This window comes from Callionymus lyra, chromosome 9 (genome assembly GCF_982586985.1).
Source record: "Callionymus lyra chromosome 9, fCalLyr1.hap1.1, whole genome shotgun sequence".
In the NCBI taxonomy this organism is placed as follows: Eukaryota; Metazoa; Chordata; class Actinopteri; order Syngnathiformes; family Callionymidae; genus Callionymus; species Callionymus lyra.
Window position 1 is genome coordinate 27,315,059 of NC_141826.1, and position 20,159 is coordinate 27,335,217.

Genomic DNA, 20,159 nt, shown 5'->3' on the forward strand with positions numbered 1-20,159 from the left:
GTTTGATTATAGTTGAAAATTGTTTGATTATAGTTGAAAATTGTTTGATTATAATTGAAAATTGTTTGATTTTAGTTGAAAATTGTTTGATTATAGTTGAAAATTGTTTGATTATAATTGAAAATTGTTTGATTTTAGTTGAAAATTGTTTGATTATAGTTGAAAATTGTTTGATTATCGTTGAAAATTGTTTGATTACAGTTTAAAATTGTTTGATTATAGTTGAAAATTGTTTGATTATAGTTGAAAATTGTTTGATTATAGTTGAAAATTGTTTGATTATAGTTGAAAATTGTTTGATTATCATTGAAAATTGTTTGATTATAGTTGAAAATTGTTTGATTATAGTTGAAAATTGTTTGATTATCGTAGAAAATTGTTTGATTACAGTTTAAAATTGTTTGATTATAGTTGAAAATTGTTTAATTATAGTTGAAAATAGTTTGATTATAGTTGAAAATTGTTTGATTACAGATGAAAATTGTTTGATTATAGTTGAAAATTGTTTGATTATCGTTGAAAATTGTTTGATTACAGTTGAAAATTGTTTGATTATAGTTGAAAATTGTTTGATTACAGTTGAAAATTGTTTGATTACAGTTGAAAATTGTTTGATTATAGTTGAAGATTGTTTGATTATAGTTGAAAATTGTTTGATTATAGTTGAAAATTGTTTGATTATAATTGAAAATTGTTTGATTTTAGTTGAAAATTGTTTGATTACAGTTGAAAATTGTTTGATTATAGTTGAAAATTGTTTGATTATAATTGAAAATTGTTTGATTTTAGTTGAAAATTGTTTGATTTTAGTTGAAAATTGTTTGATTATAGTTGAAAATTGTTTGATTATAGTTGAAAATTGTTTGATTTTAGTTGAAAATTGTTTGATTATAGTTGAAAATTGTTTGATTATAGTTGAAAATTGTTTGATTATAGTTGAAAATTGTTTGATTATAATTGAAAATTGTTTGATTACAGTTGAAAATTGTTTGATTATAGTTGAAAATTGTTTGATTATAATTGAAAATTGTTTGATTACAGTTGAAAATTGTTTGATTATAGTTGAAAATTGTTTGATTATAGTTGAAAATTGTTTGATTACAGTTGAAAAATGGTTTGATTATAGTTGAAAATTGTTCGATTATAGTTGAAAATAGTTTGATTATAGTTGAAAATTGTTTGATTATAGTTGAAAATTGTTTGATTATAATTGAAAATTGTTTGATTTTAGTTGAAAATTGTATGATTATAGTTGAAAATTGTTTGATTACAGTTGAAAATTGTTTGATTATAGTTGAAAATTGTTTGATTATCGTTGAAAATTGTTTGATTACAGTTTAAAATTGTTTGATTATAGTTGAAAATTGTTGGATTATAGTTGAAAATTGTTTGATTATAATTGAAAATTGTTTGATTTTAGTTGAAAATTGTTTGATTATAGTTGAAAATTGTTTGATTACAGTTGAAAATTGTTTGATTATAGTTGAAAATTGTTTGATTATAGTTGAAAATTGTTTGATTATAGTTGAAAATTGTTTGATTATAATTGAAAATTGTTTGATTTTAGTTGAAAATTGTTTGATTATAGTTGAAAATTGTTTGATTACAGTTGAAAATTGTTTGATTATAGTTGAAAATTGTTTGATTATCGTTGAAAATTGTTTGATTATAGTTGAAAATTGTTTGATTATAGTTTAAAATTGTTTGATTATAGTTTAAAATTGTTTGATTATAGTTGAAAATTGTTTGATTATCGTTGAAAATTGTTTGATTATAGTTGAAAATTGTTTGATTATAGTTTAAAATTGTTTGATTACAGTTGAAAATTGTTTGATTATAGTTGAAAATTGTTCGATTATAGTTGAAAATTGTTTGATTATAGTTGAAAATTGTTTGATTTTAGTTGAAAATTGTTTGATTATAGTTGAAAATTGTTTGATTATAGTTGAAAATTGTTTGATTATAATTGAAAATTGTTTGATTACAGTTGAAAATTGTTTGATTATAGTTGAAAATTGTTTGATTATAGTTGAAAATTGTTTGATTACAGTTGAAAATTGTTTGATTTTAGTTGAAAATTGTTGGATTATAGTTGAAAATTGTTGGATTATAGTTGAAAATTGTTTGATTATAGTTGAAAATTGTTTGATTATAGTTGAAAATTGTTTGATTATAGTTGAAAATTGTTTGATTACAGTTGAAAATTGTTGGATTATAGTTGAAAATTGTTGGATTATAGTTGAAAATTGTTGGATTATAGTTGAAAATTGTTTGATTATAGTTGAAAATTGTTTGATTATAATTGAAAATTGTTTGATTATAGTTGAAAATAGTTTGATTATAATTGAAAATTGTTTGATTATAGTTGAAAATTGTTTGATTATAGTTGAAAATTGTTTGATTATAGTTGAAAATAGTTTGATTATAGTTGAAAATTGTTTGATTTTAGTTGAAAATTGTTTGATTATAGTTGAAAATTGTTTGATTACAGTTGAAAATAGTTTGATTATGGTTGAAAATTGTTTGATTATAGTTGAAAATTGTTTGATTATAATTGAAAATTGTTTGATTATAGTTGAAAATTGTTTGATTATAGTTGAAAATTGTTTGATTATAGTTGAAAATTGTTTGATTACAGTTGAAAATTGTTTGATTACAGTTGAAAATTGTTTGATTATAGTTGAAAATTGTTTGATTATAGTTGAAAATTGTTTGATTTTAGTTGAAAATTGTTTGATTATAGTTGAAAATTGTTTGATTACAGTTGAAAATAGTTTGATTACAGTTGAAAATAGTTTGATTATAGTTGACAATTGTTTGATTATAGTTGAAAATTGTTGGATTATAGTTGAAAATTGTTGGATTATAGTTGAAAATTGTTGGATTATAGTTGAAAATTGTTGGATTATAGTTGAAAATTGTTTGATTATAGTTGAAAATTGTTTGATTATAGTTGAAAATTGTTTGATTATAATTGAAAATTGTTTGATTATAGTTGAAAATTGTTTGATTATAGTTGAAAATTGTTTGATTATAGTTGAAAATTGTTTGATTATAGTTGAAAATTGTTTGATTATAATTGAAAATTGTTTGATTATAGTTGAAAATTGTTTGATTATAGTTGAAAATTGTTTGATTATAGTTGAAAATTGTTTGATTATAGTTGAAAATTGTTTGATTATAATTGAAAATTGTTTGATTACAGTTGAAAATTGTTTGATTACAGTTGAAAATTGTTTGATTATAGTTGAAAATTGTTTGATTATAGTTGAAAATTGTTTGATTTTAGTTGAAAATTGTTTGATTATAGTTGAAAATTGTTTGATTACAGTTGAAAATTGTTTGATTATAGTTGAAAATTGTTTGATTATAGTTGAAAATAGTTTGATTATAGATGAAAATTGTTGGATTGTTGGATTATAGTTGAAAATTGTTTGATTATAGTTGAAAATTGTTTGATTATAGTTGAAAATTGTTTGATTATAATTGAAAATTGTTTGATTATAGTTGAAAATTGTTTGATTATAGTTGAAAATTGTTTGATTATAGTTGAAAATTGTTTGATTATAGTTGAAAATTGTTTGATTATAATTGAAAATTGTTTGATTATAGTTGAAAATTGTTTGATTATAGTTGAAAATTGTTTGATTATAATTGAAAATTGTTTGATTATAGTTGAAAATTGTTTGATTATAGTTGAAAATTGTTTGATTTTAGTTGAAAATTGTTTGATTATAGTTGAAAATTGTTTGATTACAGTTGAAAATTGTTTGATTATAGTTGAAAATTGTTTGATTATAGTTGAAAATAGTTTGATTATAGTTGAAAATTGTTTGATTATAGTTGAAAATTGTTTGATTACAGTTGAAAATTGTTTGATTATAGTTGAAAATTGTTTGATTATAGTTGAAAATAGTTTGATTATAGATGAAAATTGTTGGATTGTTGGATTATAGTTGAAAATTGTTTGATTATAGTTGAAAATTGTTTGATTATAGTTGAAAATTGTTTGATTATAATTGAAAATTGTTTGATTATAGTTGAAAATTGTTTGATTATAGTTGAAAATTGTTTGATTATAGTTGAAAATTGTTTGATTATAGTTGAAAATTGTTTGATTATAGTTGAAAATTGTTTGATTATAGTTGAAAATTGTTTGATTATAGTTGAAAATTGTTTGATTATAGTTGAAAATTGTTTGATTATAATTGAAAATTGTTTGATTATAGTTGAAAATTGTTTGATTATAGTTGAAAATTGTTTGATTATAGTTGAAAATTGTTTGATTATAGTTGAAAATTGTTTGATTATAATTGAAAATTGTTTGATTACAGTTGAAAATTGTTTGATTACAGTTGAAAATTGTTTGATTATAGTTGAAAATTGTTTGATTATAGTTGAAAATTGTTTGATTTTAGTTGAAAATTGTTTGATTATAGTTGAAAATTGTTTGATTACAGTTGAAAATTGTTTGATTATAGTTGAAAATTGTTTGATTATAGTTGAAAATAGTTTGATTATAGATGAAAATTGTTGGATTGTTGGAATATAGTTGAAAATTGTTTGATTATAGTTGAAAATTGTTTGATTATAGTTGAAAATTGTTTGATTATAATTGAAAATTGTTTGATTATAGTTGAAAATTGTTTGATTATAGTTGAAAATTGTTTGATTATAGTTGAAAATTGTTTGATTATAGTTGAAAATTGTTTGATTATAATTGAAAATTGTTTGATTATAGTTGAAAATTGTTTGATTATAGTTGAAAATTGTTTGATTATAATTGAAAATTGTTTGATTATAGTTGAAAATTGTTTGATTATAGTTGAAAATTGTTTGATTTTAGTTGAAAATTGTTTGATTATAGTTGAAAATTGTTTGATTACAGTTGAAAATTGTTTGATTATAGTTGAAAATTGTTTGATTATAGTTGAAAATTGTTTGATTATAGTTGAAAATTGTTTGATTATAGTTGAAAATTGTTTGATTACAGTTGAAAATTGTTTGATTATAGTTGAAAATTGTTTGATTATAGTTGAAAATAGTTTGATTATAGATGAAAATTGTTGGATTGTTGGATTATAGTTGAAAATTGTTTGATTATAGTTGAAAATTGTTTGATTATAGTTGAAAATTGTTTGATTATAATTGAAAATTGTTTGATTATAGTTGAAAATTGTTTGATTATAGTTGAAAATTGTTTGATTATAGTTGAAAATTGTTTGATTATAGTTGAAAATTGTTTGATTATAATTGAAAATTGTTTGATTATAGTTGAAAATTGTTTGATTATAGTTGAAAATTGTTTGATTATAGTTGAAAATTGTTTGATTATAATTGAAAATTGTTTGATTATAGTTGAAAATTGTTTGATTATAGTTGAAAATTGTTTGATTTTAGTTGAAAATTGTTTGATTATAGTTGAAAATTGTTTGATTACAGTTGAAAATTGTTTGATTATAGTTGAAAATTGTTTGATTATAGTTGAAAATAGTTTGATTATAGATGAAAATTGTTTGATTATAGTTGAAAATTGTTTGATTATAGTTGAAAATTGTTTGATTACAGTTGAAAATAGTTTGATTATAGTTGACAATTGTTTGATTATTGTTGAAAATTGTTTGATTATAGTTGAAAATTGTTTGATTATAGTTGAAAATGATTTGATTATAGTTGAAAATTGTTTGATTATAGTTGAAAATTGTTTGATTATAGTTGAAAATTGTTTGATTATAGTTGAAAATGATTTGATTATAGTTGAAAATTGTTTGATTATAGTTGAAAATTGTTTGATTATTGTTGAAAATTGTTTGATTATAGTTGAAAATTGTTTGATTATAGTTGAAAATGATTTGATTATAGTTGAAAATTGTTTGATTATAGTTGAAAATTGTTTGATTATAGTTGAAAATTGTTTGATTACAGTTGAAAATTGTTTGATTATAGTTGAAAATTGTTTGATTACAGTTGAAAATTGTTTGATTATAGTTGAAAATAGTTTGATTATAGTTGAAAATAGTTTGATTATAGTTGAAAATAGTTTGATTATAGTTGAAAATTGTTTGATTATAATTGAAAATTGTTTGATTACAGTTGAAAATTGTTTGATTATAGTTGAAAATTGTTTGATTACAGTTGAAAATTGTTTGATTATAGTTGAAAATTGTTTGATTATAATTGGAAATTGTTTGATTATAATTGAAAATTGTTTGATTATAGTTGAAAATTGTTTTATTATAGTTGAAAATTGTTTGACTGATTTTGATTTTCATGAAGGCCAAATGTACTTCGAAAATTAAACGTTAACGTAAATGAAACATGAAAAACATAAAAAACTATTTAATTCAAGAATCGAGGTTATTGTTTGATAACTTAAGTCCAGCCTTTGGCAGTGGTGTGCTCTGTCTAAGTGCTAATAAAGTTGTGATACAAACCAGCCTTGATAATAAGAATATGTGTTAACTTTACAAACCTTTAACTGAATGTATCCTAATAATGTACACTTTCTTTAGGCACTCTGGTTTCCTCCCGCAGTAGAAATACACAGTTAAACATGTCATTTGAAGTTTTGTTTGTGAAAATTTGACACATGTTTCCTATCGTCATGGCTTTATATATATATGGTGTATAGTCTACTTTAATGTAAGTATATATATATATATATATATATATATATATACGTATATATATATATGTATATATCATTATAAACTCATATATAAACTGTTTTATAGAGATAAGTGTCAAATAAGATGTACGGCAGAAAGCGTCTTATTTTGAAAGGTTTCTTCTCAAACAGTAAAGGATCAATTCTCGCGTCGACGTGTTTGAATCAGCAGATCGTAAGCGAGTCACGAAGATTTAAGAAGAGAAAGTGATGATTGAAGGAACTCGCGGGTCGTGGAGAAGATCCTGCTGCGCTGAAGAGAATCACTAATGTTCTCACAGAAGAATTAACTAATCATTTATGGCTCGAGTGGAAAAGCGAAGAAAGCCGAGCGAAGCATGTTGAGTTTTAGGAAGACTTTTGCTGATCATTCGCTTCTGCTGATGAAGAGACGCTTGTGAAGAGATTGAGACGAACAAGTGATGAGAGTCCATGGTGACATGAAGACATGAAGACACGAAGACATAAAGACATAATGACATAATGACATGAAGACATGAAGACATGAAGACATAATGACATAATGACATGAAGACATGAAGACATAATGACATAAAGACATGAAGACACGAAGACATAATGACATAATGACATAATGACATAATGACATAATGACATGAAGACATGAATACATAATGACATAATGACATAATGACATGAAGACATGAAGACATGAAGACACGAAGACATAATGACATAATGACATAATGACATAATGACATAATGACATAATGACATGAAGAAATGAATACATAATGACATAATGACATAATGACATGAAGACATGAAGACATGAAGACACGAAGACATAATGACATAATGACATAATGACATAATGACATGAAGACATGAAGACATAATGACATAAAGACATAAAGACATAAAGACACGAAAACACGAAGACACGAAGACCAGAGACATAATGACATGAAGACATGAAGACACGAAGACACGAAGACATAATGACATAATGACATAATGACATAATGACATGAAGACATGAAGACATAATGACATAAAGACATAAAGACACGAAGACACGAAGACACGAAGACCAGAGACATGAAGACATGAAGACACGAAGACACGAAGACACGAAGACATAATGACATAGTGACATAATGACATGAAGACATGAAGACATAATGACATAAAGACATAAAGACATAAAGACACGAAAACACGAAGACACGAAGACCAGAGACATAATGACATGAAGACATGAAGACACGAAGACACGATGACACGAAGACACGAAGACACGAAGACATAATGACATAAAGACATAAAGACATGAAGACATGAAGACATGAAGACACGAAGACACGAAGACACGATGACACGAAGACATAATGACATAATGACATAAACACATAATGACACGAAGACACGAAGACACGAAGACAAGAAGACACGAAGACATAATGACATAATGACATAAAGACATAAAGACATAAAGACACGAAGACACGAAGACATAATGACATGAAGACACGAAGACATAATGACATAATGACATAATGACATAATGACGTAAAGACATAAAGACATAATGACATAATGACATGAAGACATGAAGACATGAAGACATGAAGACATGAAGACATAAAGACATAAAGACATAAAGACATGAAGACACAAAGACACAATGAAACGAAGACATAATGACATAATGACATAATGACATAAAGGCATAAAGATATAAAGACACGAAGACATAATGACATAATGACATAAAGACATAAAGACATAAAGACATAAAGACACGAAGACACGAAGACATAATGACATAATGACATAATGACATAAAGACATGAAGACATGAAGACATAATGACATGAAGACATGATGACATGAAGACATAATGACATGAAGACATGAAGACATGAAGACACGAAGACACGAAGACATCATGACATGAAGACATGGAGACATGAAGACATGAAGACACGAAGACACTAAGACATAATGAAACGAAGACATAATGACATAATGACATAAAGACATAAAGATATAAAGACACGAAGACACGAAGACATAATGACATAATGACATAATGACATAATGGCATAAAGACATAAAGACATAAAGACACGAAGACACGAAGACATAATGACATAAAGACATCAAGACATGAAGACATAATGACATGAAGACATAATGACATGAAGACATGAAGACACGAAGACACGAAGACATCATGACATGAAGACATGAAGACACGAAGACATAATGACATAATGACATAATGACATAAAGACACGAAGACACGAAGACACGATGACACAAAGACACGAAGACATAATGACATAATGACATAATGACATGAAGACATGAAGACATGAAGGCACGAAGACACAATGACAAGAAGACACGAAGACACGAAGACATAATGACATAAAGACATGAAGACATGAAGACACGAAGACACGAAGACACGAAGACACGATGACACGATGACACGATGACACGAAGACATAATGACATAATGACATAATAACATAAAGACATAAAGACATAATGACATGAAGACACGGAGACACGAAGACACGATGACACGAAGACACGAAGACATAATGACATAATGACATAATGACATTAAGACATGAAGACACAAAGACATAAAGACACGAAGACACGAAGACATAATGACACGAAGACACAAAGACACAAAGACACAAAGACACGAAGACACGAAGACATAAAGACAAAAAGACACAAAGACACGAAGACACAAAGACACAAAGACATAATGACATAATGACATGAAGACATGAAGACACAATGACACAATGACACGAAGACATAATGACATAAAGACATGAAGACACGAAGACATAATGACATAATGACATGAAGACATGAAGACATGAAGACACGATGACACGATGACACGAAGACATAATGACACGAAGACATAATGACATAATGACATGAAGACATGAAGACACGATGACACAATGACACAAAGACATAATGACATAAAGACACGAAGACACGAAGACACGATGACACAAAGACATAATGACATAAAGACATAAAGACATGAAGACACGAAGACACAAAGACATAATGACATAATGACATAAAGACATAAAGACATGAAGACACAAAGACATAATGACATAAAGACATAAAGACATGAAGACACGAAGACACAAAGACATAATGACATAAAGACATAAAGACACGAAGACACGAAGACATAATGACATAAAGACATAAAGACATAAAGACATAAAGACACAAAGACACGAAAACATAATGACACAATGACATAATGGCATAAAGACATGAAGACATGAAGACATGAAGACATGAAGACATAATGACATAATGACATAATGACATAATGACATGAAGACACGAAGTCACGAAGACATAATGACATAAAGACATGAAGACACAAAGACACGAAGACATCATGACATGAAGACATGAAGACACGAAGTCATGACATAAAGACATGAAGACATGAAGACATGAAGACACGAAGACATAAAGACATAAAGACATAAAGACATAAAGACATGAAGACATAATGACATAAAGACATAAAGACATAATGACATGAAGACACGAAGACACGAAGACATAATGACATAATGACATAAAGACATGAAGACATGAAGACACGAAGACATAAAGACATAAAGACATGAAGACATGAAGACACGAAGACACAAAGACATAATGACATAATGACTTAAAGACATAAAGACACAAAGACATCATGACATAGAGACATGAAGACATGAAGACATGAAGACATAAAGACACGAAGACATAAAGACACGAAGACATAATGACATAATGACATAAAGACACAAAGACACGAAGACACGATGACACGAAGACACGAAGACATAATGACATAATGACATGAAGACATGAAGACATGAAGACACGAAGACACGCAGACACGAAGACATAATGACATAATGACATGAAGACATGAAGACACGATGACACGAAGACACGAAGACACGACGACATAATGACATAATGACATAATGACATGAAGACATGAAGACATGAAGGCATAATGACATAAAGACATAAAGACATAAAGACACGAAGACACAAAGACACAAAGACATAATGACATGAAGACATGAAGACACGAAGACACAAAGACACAAAGACACAAAGACACGATGACAAGAAGACACGAAGACACAAAGACACAAAGACATAATGACATAAAGACATAAAGACATGAAGACACGATGACACAATGACACGAAGACATAATGACATAATGACATAAAGACATAAAGACTTAATGACACGAAGACACGAAGACACGAAGACACGAAGACATAATGACATAATGACATAAAGACATGAAGACATGAAGACATGAAGACACGAAGACACGAAGACATAATGACATAATGACATAAAGACATGAAGACATGAAGACATGAAGACATGAAGACATAATGACATAAAGACACAAAGACACGAAGATATAATGACATAATGACACGAAGGCACAAAGACACAAAGACACAAAGAAACGAAGACACGAAGACATAAAGACATAAAGACACAAAGACACAAAGACACAAAGACACAAAGACACGAAGACACAAAGACATAATGACATAATGACATGAAGACATGAAGACACGATGACACGATGACACAAAGACATATTGACATAAAGACATAAAGACATGAAGACATGAAGACATGAAGACACGAAGACACGAAGACATAATGACATAATGACATAAAGACATAAAGACATGAACCAACACAAAGACATAAAGACACGAAGACATGAAGACACGAAGACACGATGACATAATGACATGAAGACATAAAGACATAAAGACACGAAGACACGAAGACACGAAGACACGAAGACATAATGACATAATGACATAAAGACATAAAGACATAAAGACATAAAGACACGAAGACATGAAGACACGAAGACATAATGACATAATGACATAAAGACACGATGACACGAAGACACGAATACATAATGACATAATGACATAAAGACATAATGACATAAAGACATAAAGACATAAAGACACGAAGACACGAAGACATAATGACATAAAGACACAAAGACACAAAGACATCATGACATGAAGACCTGAAGACATAAAGACATAAAGACATAAAGACATAAAGACATGAAGACATTAAGACATTAAGACACAAAGACACAAAGACACAAAGACATAATGACTTAAAGACATAAAGACACGAAGACATCATGACATGAAGACATGAAGACATGAAGACGTGAAGACATAAAGACACGAAGACATAATGACATAAAGACATAAAGACATAAAGACATGAAGACATGAAGACACGAAGACACGAAGACATAATGACATAAAGACTTAAAGACATAAAGACACGAAGACACGAAGACATCATGACATGAAGACATGAAGACATGAAGACATAAAGACACGAAGACATAATGACATAAAGACACAAAGACATGAAGACATAATGACATAAAGACATGAAGACATGAAGACACGAAGACACGAAGACATAATGACATAAAGACATAAAGACATGAAGACATGAAGACATGAAGACACGAAGACATAATGACATAAAGACATAAAGACATGAAGACATGAAGACACGAAGACACGAAGACATAATGACATAAAGACATGAAGACATGAAGACATGAAGACATGAAGACACGAAGACACGAAGACATAATGACATAAAGACATGAAGACATGAAGACACGAAGACACAAAGACATAATGACATAAAGACATAAAGACATGAAGACATGAAGACATGAAGACACGAAGACATAATGACATAAAGACATGAAGACATGAAGACACGAAGACACGAAGACATAATGACATAAAGACACGAAGACATGAAGACATAATGACATAAAGACATGAAGACACGAAGACACGAAGACATAATGACATAAAGACATAAAGACATGAAGACATGAAGACACGAAGACATAATGACATAAAGACATGAAGACATGAAGACACGAAGACACGAAGACATAATGACATAAAGACACGAAGACATGAAGACATAATGACATAAAGACATGAAGACACGAAGACACGAAGACATAATGACATAAAGACATAAAGACATAATGACATGAAGACATGAAGACACGAAGACATAATGACATAAAGACATAAAGACATAAAGACATGAAGACACAAAGACACAAAGACATAATGACATAAAGACATAAAGACATGAAGACATGAAGACACAAAGACATAATGACATAATGACATAAAGACATGAAGACATGAAGACATGAAGACATGAAGACACGAAGACACGAAGACATAATGACATAAAGACATGAAGACATGAAGACACGAAGACACAAAGACATAATGACATAAAGACATAAAGACATGAAGACATGAAGACATGAAGACACGAAGACATAATGACATAAAGACATGAAGACATGAAGACACGAAGACACGAAGACATAATGACATAAAGACACGAAGACATGAAGACATAATGACATAAAGACATGAAGACACGAAGACACGAAGACATAATGACATAAAGACATAAAGACATAATGACATGAAGACATGAAGACACGAAGACATAATGACATAAAGACATAAAGACATAAAGACATGAAGACACAAAGACACAAAGACATAATGACATAAAGACATAAAGACATGAAGACATGAAGACACAAAGACACGAAGACATAATGACATGAAGACATGAAGACACGAAGACACGAAGACATAATGACATAAAGACATAAAGACATGAAGACATGAAGACATGAAGACATGAAGACACGAAGACACGAAGACATAATGACATAAAGACATGAAGACATGAAGACATGAAGACATGAAGACATAAAGACATGAAGACATGAAGACACGAAGACATAATGACATAAAGACACGAAGACATGAAGACATAATGACATAAAGACATGAAGACATGAAGACAGAATGACATAAAGACATAAAGACATGAAGACATGAAGACAGAATGACATAAAGACATAAAGACACGAAGACATAATGACATAAAGACATAAAGACATGAAGACAGAATGACATAAAGACATAAAGACATGAAGACATGAAGACATGAAGACACGAAGACACGAAGACATAATGACACAAAGACATGAAGACATGAAGACACGAAGACACGAAGACATAATGACATAAAGCCATAAAGACATGAAGACATGAAGACATGAAGACATGAAGACACGAAGACACGAAGACATAATGACATAAAGACATAAAGACATGAAGACATGAAGACACGAAGACATAATGACATAAAGACATGAAGACATGAAGACACGAAGACACGAAGACATAATGACATAAAGACACGAAGACATGAAGACATAATGACATAAAGACATGAAGACACGAAGACACGAAGACATAATGACATAAAGACATAAAGACATAATGACATGAAGACATGAAGACACGAAGACATAATGACATAAAGACATAAAGACATAAAGACATGAAGACACAAAGACACAAAGACATAATGACATAAAGACATAAAGACATGAAGACATGAAGACACAAAGACATAATGACATAATGACATAAAGACATGAAGACATGAAGACATGAAGACATGAAGACACGAAGACACGAAGACATAATGACATAAAGACATGAAGACATGAAGACACGAAGACACAAAGACATAATGACATAAAGACATAAAGACATGAAGACATGAAGACATGAAGACACGAAGACATAATGACATAAAGACATGAAGACATGAAGACACGAAGACACGAAGACATAATGACATAAAGACACGAAGACATGAAGACATAATGACATAAAGACATGAAGACACGAAGACACGAAGACATAATGACATAAAGACATAAAGACATAATGACATGAAGACATGAAGACACGAAGACATAATGACATAAAGACATAAAGACATAAAGACATGAAGACACAAAGACACAAAGACATAATGACATAAAGACATAAAGACATGAAGACATGAAGACACAAAGACACGAAGACATAATGACATGAAGACATGAAGACACGAAGACACGAAGACATAATGACATAAAGACATAAAGACATGAAGACATGAAGACATGAAGACATGAAGACACGAAGACACGAAGACATAATGACATAAAGACATGAAGACATGAAGACATGAAGACATGAAGACATAAAGACATGAAGACATGAAGACACGAAGACATAATGACATAAAGACACGAAGACATGAAGACATAATGACATAAAGACATGAAGACATGAAGACAGAATGACATAAAGACATAAAGACATGAAGACATGAAGACAGAATGACATAAAGACATAAAGACACGAAGACATAATGACATAAAGACATAAAGACATGAAGACAGAATGACATAAAGACATAAAGACATGAAGACATGAAGACATGAAGACACGAAGACACGAAGACATAATGACACAAAGACATGAAGACATGAAGACACGAAGACACGAAGACATAATGACATAAAGCCATAAAGACATGAAGACATGAAGACATGAAGACACGAAGACACGAAGACATAATGACATAATGACATAAAGACATAAAGACATGAAGACATAAAGACACGAAGACATAATGACATAAAGACACGAAGACATGAAGACATAATGACATAATGACATAAAGACACGATGACACGAAGACACGAATACATAATGACATAATGACATAAAGACATAATGACATAAAGACATAAAGACATAAAGACACAAAGACACAAAGACACAAAGACATCATGACATGAAGACCTGAAGACCTGAAGACATAAAGACATAAAGACATAAAGACATGAAGACATGAAGACATGAAGACACGAAGACACGAAGACACGAAGACACGAATACATGAAGACATGAAGACATAATGACATAATGACATAAAGACATGAAGACACAAAGACATAAAGACATAAAGACATAAAGACATGAAGACATGAAGACACAAAGACACAAAGACACAAAGACATAATGACATAATGACTTAAAGACATAAAGACACGAAGACATCATGACATGAAGACATGAAGAAATGAAGACGTGAAGACATAAAGACACGAAGACATAATGACATAAAGACATAAAGACATGAAGACATGAAGACACGAAGACACAAAGACATAATGACATAAAGACTTAAAGACATAAAGACACGAAGACACGAAGACATCATGACATGAAGACATGAAGACATGAAGACATAAAGACACGAAGACATAATGACATAAAGACACAAAGACATGAAGACATAATGACATAAAGACATGAAGACATGAAGACACGAAGACACGAAGACATAATGACATAAAGACATAAAGACATGAAGACATGAAGACACGAAGACATAATGACATAAAGACATAAAGACATGAAGACATGAAGACACGAAGACATAATGACATAAAGACATGAAGACATGAAGACATGAAGACATGAAGACACGAAGACACGAAGACATAATGACATAAAGACATGAAGACATGAAGACACGAAGACACAAAGACATAATGACATAAAGACATAAAGACATGAAGACATGAAGACATGAAGACACAAAGACATAATGACATAAAGACATGAAGACACGAAGACACGAAGACACGAAGACATAATGACATAAAGACACGAAGACACGAAGACACGAAGACATGAAGACATAATGACATAAAGACATGAAGACACGAAGACACGAAGACACGAAGACATAATGACATGAAGACATAAAGACATAATGACATGAAGACATGAAGACACGAAGACATAATGACATAAAGACATAAAGACATGAAGACACAAAGACATGAAGACATAATGACATAAAGACATAAAGACATGAAGACATGAAGACACGAAGACATAATGACATAAAGACATAAAGACATGAAGACATGAAGACACGAAGACATAATGACATGAAGACATGAAGACACGAAGACACGAAGACATAATGACATAAAGACATAAAGACATGAAGACATGAAGACATGAAGACACGAAGACACGAAGACATAATGACATAAAGACATGAAGACATGAAGACATGAAGACATAAAGACATGAAGACATGAAGACACGAAGACATAATGACATAAAGACACGAAGACATGAAGACATAATGACATAAAGACATGAAGACATGAAGACACGAAGACACAAAGACATAATGACATAAAGACATAAAGACATGAAGACAGAATGACATAAAGACATAAAGACATGAAGACATGAAGACATGAAGACACGAAGACACGAAGACATAATGACACAAAGACATGAAGACATGAAGACACGAAGACACGAAGACATAATGACATAAAGACACGAAGACACGATGACATGAAGACATGAAGACATGAAGCGTGAAGACATAAAGACACGAAGACACGAAGACACGAAGACACGAAGACACGAAGACACGAAGACATGAAGACACGAAGACATAATGACATAATGACATAATGACATAATGACATAATGACATGAAGACACGAAGACACGAAGACATAATGACATAATGACATAATGACATGAAGACACGAAGACACGAAGACATAATGACATAATGACATAAAGACATAAAGACCCGAAGACATGAAGACATAAGGACATAAGGACATAAAGACATGAAGACATAAAGACATAAAGACCCGAAGACATGAAGACATGAAGACATAAAGACCCGAAGACATGAAGACATGAAGACATAAAGACCCGAAGACATGAAGACATGAAGACATAAAGACACGAAGACATAATGACATAAAGACATGAAGACATGAAGACACGAAGACATAATGACATAATGACATAATGACATAATGACATGAAGACACGAAGACACGAAGACACGAAGACATAATGACATAATGACATAATGACATAATGACATGAAGACACGAAGACACGAAGACACGAAGACACGAAGACATAATGACATAATGACATAAAGACATAAAGACCCGAAGACATGAAGACATGAAGACATAAGGACATAAGGACATAAGGACATAAAGACATGAAGACATAAAGACATAAAGACCCGAAGACATGAAGACATGAAGACATAAAGACCCGAAGACATGAAGACATGAAGACATGAAGACATAAAGACCCGAAGACATGAAGACATAATGACATAAAGACATGAAGACATGAAGACACGAAGACATAATGACATAAAGACATAAAGACATGAAGACATGAAGACACGAAGACACAAAGACACAAAGACACAAAGACATAATGACTTAAAGACATAAAGACATACAGACACGAAGACACAAAGACATCATGACATGAAGACATGAAGACATGAAGACACGAAGACATAATGACATAATGACATAAAGACACGAAGACACGATGACACGAAGACACGAAGACACGAAGACATGAAGACATGAAGACATGAAGACACGAAGACACGAAGACATAATGACATAATGACATGAAGACATGAAGACAAGAAGACACAAAGACATAATGACATAATGACATAATGACATAATGACATGAAGACACGAAGACACGAAGACATAATGACATAAGGACATAAAGACATAAAGACCCGAAGACTTGAAGACATAAGGACATAAGGACATAAAGACATAAAGACCTGAAGACATGAAGACATAAAGACCCGAAGACATGAAGACATGAAGACATGAAGACATAAAGACATAAAGACATAAAGACATGAAGACATGAAGACATGAAGACATAAAGACATAAAGACATGAAGACATGAAGACATGAAGACATAAAGACATGAAGACACGAAGACACGAAGACATGAAGACATGAAGACATGAAGCGTGAAGACATAAAGACATAAAGACATGAAGACACGAAGACACGAAGACACGAAGACATAATGACATAATGACATAATGACATAATGACATGAAGACACGAAGACACGAAGACATAATGACATAATGACATAATGACATGAAGACATGAAGACATGAAGACACAAAGATACGAAGACATAATGACATAATGACATAATGACATAATGACATAATGACATAATGACATGAAGACACGAAGACATAATGACATAATGACATCAAGACATAAAGACCCGAAGACATGAAGACATGAAGACATAAGGACATAAGGACATAAAGACATAAAGACATGAAGACATAAAGACATAAAGACCCGAAGACATGAAGACATGAAGACATGAAGACATAAAGACCCGAAGACATGAAGACATAAAGACACGAAGACATAATGACATAAAGACATGAAGACATGAAGACACGAAGACATAATGACATAAAGACATAAAGACATGAAGACATGAAGACATGAAGACATGAAGACACGAAGACACGAAGACATAATGACATAATGACATAAAGACATGAAGACATGAAGACACGAAGACACGAAGACATAATGACATAAAGACATAAAGACATGAAGACATGAAGACATGAAGACACGAAGATACGAAGACATAATGACATAAAGACATGAAAACATGAAGACACGAAGACACGAAGACACAAAGACATAATGACATAATGACTTAAAGACATAAAGACATAAAGACACGAAGACATGAAGACATCATGACATGAAGACATGAAGACATGAAGACATAAAGACACGAAGAAATAATGACATAAAGACATAAAGACACGAAGACATAATGACATAAAGACATAAAGACATGAAGACATGAAGACACGAAGACATAAAGACATAAAGACATAAAGACATAAAGACATAAAGACACGAAGACACAAAGACACAAAGACACAAAGACATAATGACTTAAAGACATAAAGACATACAGACACGAAGACACAAAGACATCATGACATGAAGACATGAAGACATGAAGACATGAAGACATGAAGACATGAAGACACGAAGACATAATGACATAATGACATAAAGACATAAAGACATAAAGACACGAAGACACAAAGACACAAAGACATAATGACTTAAAGACATAAAGACATACAGACACGAAGACACAAAGACATCATGACATGAAGACATGAAGACATGAAGACATGAAGACATGAAGACACGAAGACATAATGACATAATGACATAAAGACACGAAGACACGAAGACACGAAGACATAAAGACATAAAGACATGAAGACATGAAGACATGAAGACACGAAGACACAAAGACATAATGACATAATGACTTAAAGACATAAAGACATAAAGACATGAAGACATGAAGACATGAAGACATAAAGACATGAAGACACGAAGACACGAAGACACGAAGACATAATGACATAAAGACATAAAGACATGAAGACATGAAGACATGAAGACACGAAGATACGAAGACATAATGACATAAAGACATGAAGACATGAAGACACGAAGACACAAAGACATAATGACATAATGACATAAAGACATGAAGACAT